Genomic DNA, 7325 nt, shown 5'->3' on the forward strand with positions numbered 1-7325 from the left:
AAGAAGGTGGGAAAAAACCCCTAAGGTCTATTATTTTTTTTTTCAATTTAATGAAAAGTCAAAATATTTTTGTCTTAGTAAATTACCTGTAAATACAAAGTGTATAAAAAGAAAATAAGGTGATTAATTTAAAGTAAGCTCTTCACATTTGATTTTGATTCCTTCTAACAAAGAGGAGGAATGATAAAAATCTTTCACTTCCTACTCATTCAGTTGTTTTTTTAACTCGGTGGCTATGTGTAGAATAATTTTCATATAAGTAGGAAAGGCTTTGTTCTTAGTGTTTTTTCTGTCTTTTTTCACTGCAAAACTTGGATATAGCTCTTATCCTCTATCGTTGCCCTGCACTAGTAACAAAAATCAATCTCTTTATGGTTATCCAGGCAGTTCAATTTATCTTTCCCCTTCTTCCCAGTTTCCCAAGCAGACCAATAATCTTTTGTTTACTTGAACATTGACTGTGTCCTTCTGGACTGTGTGGTGACAGCAGTCCTGGGACAGAGTCCAAGGCAAATGAGTTAAATTGACCCTGTTGCGTGACAGCTCCATTCAGGGATTTGATGCTTAATTAACTATTTCTGTTGCCTAAGAGCTATTGTCATGGTCCAGTGTCCAAACTGGAAGGAAAACCACCCAGAGTAATGTGTCCCCCAAGGCCTAAGTCAAATCAAGAGACACCAGAAAGCCCAAGGGAAAGCTGAGACTGTTCTTGGGGACAGTGAACTGATTTGAGCTCTTCCTGGGCAGCCTCTCTCCTTTTCCCCTCCTGTTGGCACAACATGACCCTTTCCAAGCTTCAGGCTCCCAGGTTTGGGCAGAGGAGGTAGGAGGCTGCAGGAGTGCTGGCAGCTCCAGTTAGGCTCACCTCCAGCCTGCTCCTGCTCATGGGTGTATGCAAGCCCAAGCCATCATCCTTGCCCATAGCCTGGCTGCAGCTGGGATTTGGGATACACCAAGGCAACTGATAAGTTTAAAAAGGTGGTGGCAGGTTAAGCTGTCAGCTGATGCCTGCATGGGTCACTGAACCCTGCCTCTGCTCAGGGTGCCTCAACAAGAAGTGATGATTTTGTTAGAGTTAGGGATGACTGCAGAAATGTAGCTGCAGATGTGAAGGGATCACAGTGAATGACATCGGTTGAGTTCAGCTACACTTGACAGACCTTTTGGAGCCCAAGCTCTACACTTTCTGGCAGAGCCCCTTCAGGCCTGAACTATGAACCCAATCTGAAATCAAACTCTGACTCCAGCCTCAGCCAGCCTAGCAGCCCCTGCTGCCCTTCACCTGAGTACATCCATGCTTGTATAAGCCTTGTGACATTCAGATTCTTGTGGGGCTGTGGGGCAGAGCAGGGGACACTGCGAATTTAGTAGTAGTATAACTCAAGTCTTAGCAGTCTAATAAAATAATTGTTATTATGCAGATTGATTTGTTTGTTTTTTAAAACAGGAAGAAAGAGGAAAAATATTAGGAACATTATTATTTATGGAAAGCCTCAGTAATAGTAATAGTAATAATAATAATAGAGTCAAAACTGTTATGCACGCACTGTCTAAGCCCTACCATTTTCCCCTGGTGTCCTGCTCACCCCTCCAATGCTACTCTGGGTAAATGGCTTCTGTCTGGGGGGAGCGGGTATGACAAGGCAGCAGCATCCTGAGTCCTTTGCTGGGAGGAATGTGGTGGGGTGGTTTCTTCCTCCTCCTCTAGGATCCAGTTACCGTCATATTCATGTTTCCCAACAACTCTTGTGCTTTGTCTTTCTTCATCAGTCTGCAATTCTACATCACATCTCAATTTCTTATATATGGTGCATTTTAACTATGTTAGAAACCTGTTCTTTACTCTTTGTGTTACTTTTTGTTACCCCTGAGATGGGTTTTGTTCAGCTCCCAGGTCTGTACTTTGCTATCTGATCACTGGTGTGTGGGTTACGGCCTTGCAGCCTTCAGCATTAGCCCATGTCCCAACTCTCATCCTGTGCCTGTACTCCTCTACACCACCACTTGCAAGCCAACCTTCAGGGCCTCTGTTGTCATACCAGACCTGTATTAGATCATTCTGCTAAGATCATAAATACTTCACACTACACAGAACAGCTGCGTGTTACTGCTACCTGTATAAAAGCTATTATTATACTGTGTGAAGATAAGCAAAGCAAGTTAGGCGTAGCTACCTGGACATTAGAAAAATGGCTGTTACAGTAACAAATCAAACTAGATAAAAGGAAAGCTCCAGGCAGGTCTAGACAAATTCAGGCAAAGCAAGCCTGATAAACCTCTGTCCTGAGCCTTTGCAGGGTCAAAGCAAAGCCTGTGCCCGGTTACCTACAACAGCTGTGCTGTCCTTACAAGGCTGCACCCGCAGTGTGGCCTGCACAAACCATTTATTATTTTGCCATTTGGTTTGGCAATACCAGAATAAACTCTTTCTCTTCTGGTCTAAGTTCAGCATGGGTCAGGTGCTGGGATCCCCTTGCAATGTCAGCTTTGCAAAGAAGCATGGGTTTGTTGGCCCAGTTTTTGCAGACACTGATTTTTAATCCTGTTGGGCGGAAGGGGTCGTTTCATTTATTTTGCAATGAACATAAAACAATTTGGCTGTTGTTCTGGTAACTTCCATTCCTAACTTTATCCCCAGTATCATTCCTTGATCAGTCTCACTTCTAAGTGGGGGATATTTTGAGGGATGTTTATGTTTTGCAGTTGTTTATAATAAATGAGACTTATTTGAGGGTTTGGTTTGGGATTTGACAATTTGGAGAGGGGTTATGCAGGTAGAAGTAATTTTTGTGTTAGGGCTCCAGGCTGAGGTCTGAAGAAGCTTTAAATTTACTTCTGTATGTTTCGGACTCCAGGTTTTCTGAAATGAGGTTTGTTAGAGTGTTTCTGACACCCATTGTTTGCTTTTAAAAAAATGGCTCTCCTGGGCTACTGTGAGTTCCGGTTAACTCATGGGGCAGCTCCTCTGAGCCTCCATTAGAAGGATCACCCTTTCCTCCAGTGAAGCAGGTGGGTGTAAAGGATGGCTACACCAAACTATGGATGAGCACTGGCGTGGTCTGAGGGCATTTTTTAGTGTTTACAAAGCACCTTTTTTTTGCTAGTATTAGGTATGGTTTGATTGGACTTTGCAGGAGTAGGTTTTTTCAGTGTTCCAAATATAGAGGTAAATCTTTCAGGATTTATCTTTCAGGTAAATCTTTCAGAATCAGTCCATTCAGAAAAAAACCCAAGTTTTATTGCACCTGTCCTATTTTGATTTTCCTCTTGAACTGATAGGAGTTCCCTTGGATGATTTGTAGTTAAAGTTAATTACTGATTTCAGTTAAATAAGTGGGGAGTTAGGGAAATAAAATAAATATTTAAGACATAATTTTCTAATTATTGAGCTATTAGTTATTTATTTTTGAGTTGTAAATCTGGAGTCTCTGAGTATCTTGAGTGAAATGTGTTGATGAAGACAACTAGATCAGGCTTACCTTTTTAAGCATGTGTAAAAGATTAGGGCTATGGTTAAATGTATTTACTTTCTTGGAAGCTGATGTGATCAGGTAATATTTTGTTCTGGAGGGAATTGCAGCTTTTTGCTTTTGGGCTGCAATGATGGGACATTTGACATGAATAAGGGCTGGGACAGACGGGGAGTGGAATGGGAAATCAGCATAGGTCAATTTGGGGGGGAAGGTGCAGGGTGTAAGATGTGTGCGTGAGCTCACTAAACAAGAATAAGGTCTCAGTTAGAGGAAGCCACAAGGGATCAAGTTTGAGACTTCTTGCCATGTTCTATCCTATATGGCTCATGCTGCAATTACGGTTTTAGTTTTTGAGGCTGGAGACTGAGCACAGAACAAGTGTCCTGGTGGGTCGTGGCAGCCTTTTGATATCCCAACAGGGAAACAGCATGCAAACAACTTAGGGACAGTATAGCACTGGCTGTGCTATGGCTCACACTGCCTTTGCTCAGGCAATGAGAAATGAGACCTTGTTAAAGGATGGATTTAGGATCATACTTATCAACGTACTGAGAGGTTAATGTGCTGGATACTCTGCCTGGAAATGAGGACAAGAGAAGCCAATGGAAATCTCAATCTACCATCCATAGAATCACAAAATATTTTGGGTTCGAAGAGACCTTCAAAAGTCATCTAGTCCAAACCCCTGCAATGAGCAGGGACGTCTTCAACCAGATCAGGTTGCTCAGAGCCCCATTCAGCCTGGCCTGAAATGTTGCCAGGGATGGGGCATCCACCACCTCTCTGTGCCAGTATTTTACCACCCTCATTGTAAAAAATTTCTTCCTTGCGTCTAGCCTGAATTTCCCCTCCTTAAGTTTAAAACACACACACGCTCCTACCTGTGTAAGGCTGCCTGGGCTGGGTCTATGCTGTGGCAACCTGTGCCTTGGTCCTGTTTTATTTCCTATTGTTGATGTGCTGTTGCTGTTGGGGCTAGAAGCCAGATTAAGGTATTGCCCTATGTCCAAAATAAAGGTCCTGAAAATCATGCTTGGGCAGTGCTTAACCCTGGTGTCTCTTAATATCCATAGAAAAAAATCTTTCTGTCTGACTTAAGTTTCCCCCAGGACTACAGTAGCATTTGTTTATCCATCCAGAGATGTTCCAGCATTAACCAGGATGAGCAAATTGATACCTTGATCATGTGAACCACAGAATAGATATCTGTCTGTTTAAAGTGCCCAAGGCCTTGGTTTGAGAGGAGTGACTTTGGTATCCCCTGAGAATGTGGACATGCTGAGGGCCAGCATGCTACACAGGTGGAGGTAAACTTTTCTTTTAAGAGATGAGGGGCAGATAAAGGAAGAAGGAATCTGGAGTCTGTTCTTCATTTGAGGACAAATGCTTTAAAGTTGTGTGCTGCTGAGCCTAATGGCTCTGACAGATGTAGCAGTGGATTTAGTCCCATTCTGCTGGAGGTTGCAGCTCTGTGCCAGTGCCAGTTTGTGTATATCCCAGTTTACAAATCAGCATATTAGTTCAAGTCCATCTCCATAAAAGAGAGGTTTGCAGTGGCCATGACTGTGATGGATGAAGAATGGAGACAGGGATGGGCTCAGCGACCTTCAGCAGTGAATAGAGGCCTTCAGTGGGGCCAAGTAGATCTGAAATAACTTTGGCTTAAGCTACAGCAGCCCTTGTTTTCTAGTCTGGTCCTCTATTTCACCTGGGTCCTACCTAGCTGAAAAAATTTAATGTTGCTACTCAATATTTTGTGTATTTAAAACATTGTCTGCAGTCACTTTTTCCAAAACAATTCATATTTTTAAGCAATTACATTTTATAAAGTAAAATACCAACATTTTGCTCAGCCTTTCAAAATAAATGTGGAACACATCAAATGCCACAACATTTTGAAACTTGTCTTGAAATTAACCTAAGTTTTTGCCAATTGACTTCATTATTATTCTTACTGACAACTCTGAGCTGGTGAAAAGGAAATATTTTTCCCTGCATAATGTATAAAAAAGCCTAATTAATTACATTTGCAGCTTCTGAAAAGGTTCATCGTCAATAAAGAGCAAGAGAGTTCAGTCCTGCCAGTAAAACTTTGGACTTTTTGATTGCCAGAAGCCTATTAATCAGTAAAGGAAGTTTTTCAGACTCTCTGTGTGTGAGAGAACATAAAAGGAAACATCTTGATACAATTTTAATTTTAGCCCTTAAATTTCATACCTGTATGCAATGTAATAAACTTTTTTCCCTAAAGGAAAAAATACCTGTGATATTTGCGATATTAGGGTGAGAGTAAAACACTGGAAATGGAAAAGCAAGATTAGTCACAGAACAGTAGATTATAATCTAAGTCCAGATCTGAGACTAGTGAATGGGATGAAGTGTCTTTCTTTCATATGATACCTTCCATTAGTGTTCTTAATTTATTTTGCAGATAAAGTCCAAAGGGTTAAGTCCTTGAGCTGCCTGTGCTCTGGATCTAAGCTACTTGTTTATCATGGAAAGAGCATATATGTCCATCCTTGGAGATAATCAGAACTCGACTGGATGTGACCCTGAGCAATCCCATCTAATTTTAACTTTGAATCTAACTTCAAGGTTGGCCTTGCTTTGAACAGGGATCAGACTAGATGAGATCAGGAGGTTCCTTCCAACTGAAGTTTTTCTATGAGTTTCTCTATACCTGTGTATATATGTGTATGCAAACAAGCACTGAAAAAAAAGGTTAGTCCTTGTCTCCAGCCTAATGATATAATTTTCCCTGAAAACAGTATGAAATTTGTCATAAAGCATTCTGGTTAAGTCAGTGAATAAAAAAAATTATTTTCATTTATCTTGTGATTCTGAAGCATGTAGCTATGGAGAATGAGCTACAGTGCGACAAACCCATGTGAGTAAGGAGCTACAGTTTATGGATTTCTGCAAGTTAAATTTATTTTTCCCAAGACACTTGTTTATTGGAAGAAAAAATTCTAGAAACAAGTTTGAATCCTGGATGTTTTGGCATTTCTAGCTCCAAAACAGGCAAATCGAGAAGTCTTGCTTGTCCCCACAGCAAAAGGTGACCTGCAGCCACTGGATGGAAGTCACAGCCTAAGGCTTGTGTCTCCTCCAACCGATTTTGATCCCCTTCACTAATTACTTGTTTGTGGTTTCCACAGTTTTTTTCTTTTCCTTCTTCTGTTCCTGGTCTACTTCATCTACTTCTTTTCTCTGCTAGTTGCTATCATCTAGGAATAGCACATAAATCTCATATAAGTCCTTTTAAAATGGCCATAATATGTGTGCTAAAATATATATTCATAGGATAAGAAAATACTGTTAGGAGAAAAAGCTTCCTAGGACTCATGTATTAATGTGTCTTGTTTTCTTGTGTGGTGTTGGGGTTTGGTTTGTTTGTGTTTTTTTTGGCTGTTCCATATGTAAACACAGAGCTACTCCAGTTTTTGGAACAGAATAAGAAACTTTGAAAGTGAAATCGATTTTGACAGCTGTTCAAAACTAGAATTACGCAAGTATTTCTTCAGTCTGATCTCCAAAGGCTTTGAAGATTCTTAAGTTCAGGCATTCTCTCTGAAGCCTGAAAATCTTGTAATCTAATGCTCAGCTGCATTCAAAGTAAATTGTGTAAGAGGATGAAAATCACTTTGCAGTGAGTTAAAGGAATAATAAAATTGGGAAATTATATAGAGGGCTGATCAGAGCTGAGGATGTTGCCAGTACAAGTCAATGTAACCCTGCGTCAGTCCAAAGATCTACTCTGTCTTTCAACATCTCTGTGTAGGACACCAGAGGAGAAAAGTGATTATTAGTGTATATCACTACAGTGGAAAGAAAAACAAACAAACAAAACCA

Source organism: Columba livia, chromosome 2 (genome assembly GCF_036013475.1).
Source record: "Columba livia isolate bColLiv1 breed racing homer chromosome 2, bColLiv1.pat.W.v2, whole genome shotgun sequence".
NCBI classification, from domain to species: Eukaryota; Metazoa; Chordata; class Aves; order Columbiformes; family Columbidae; genus Columba; species Columba livia.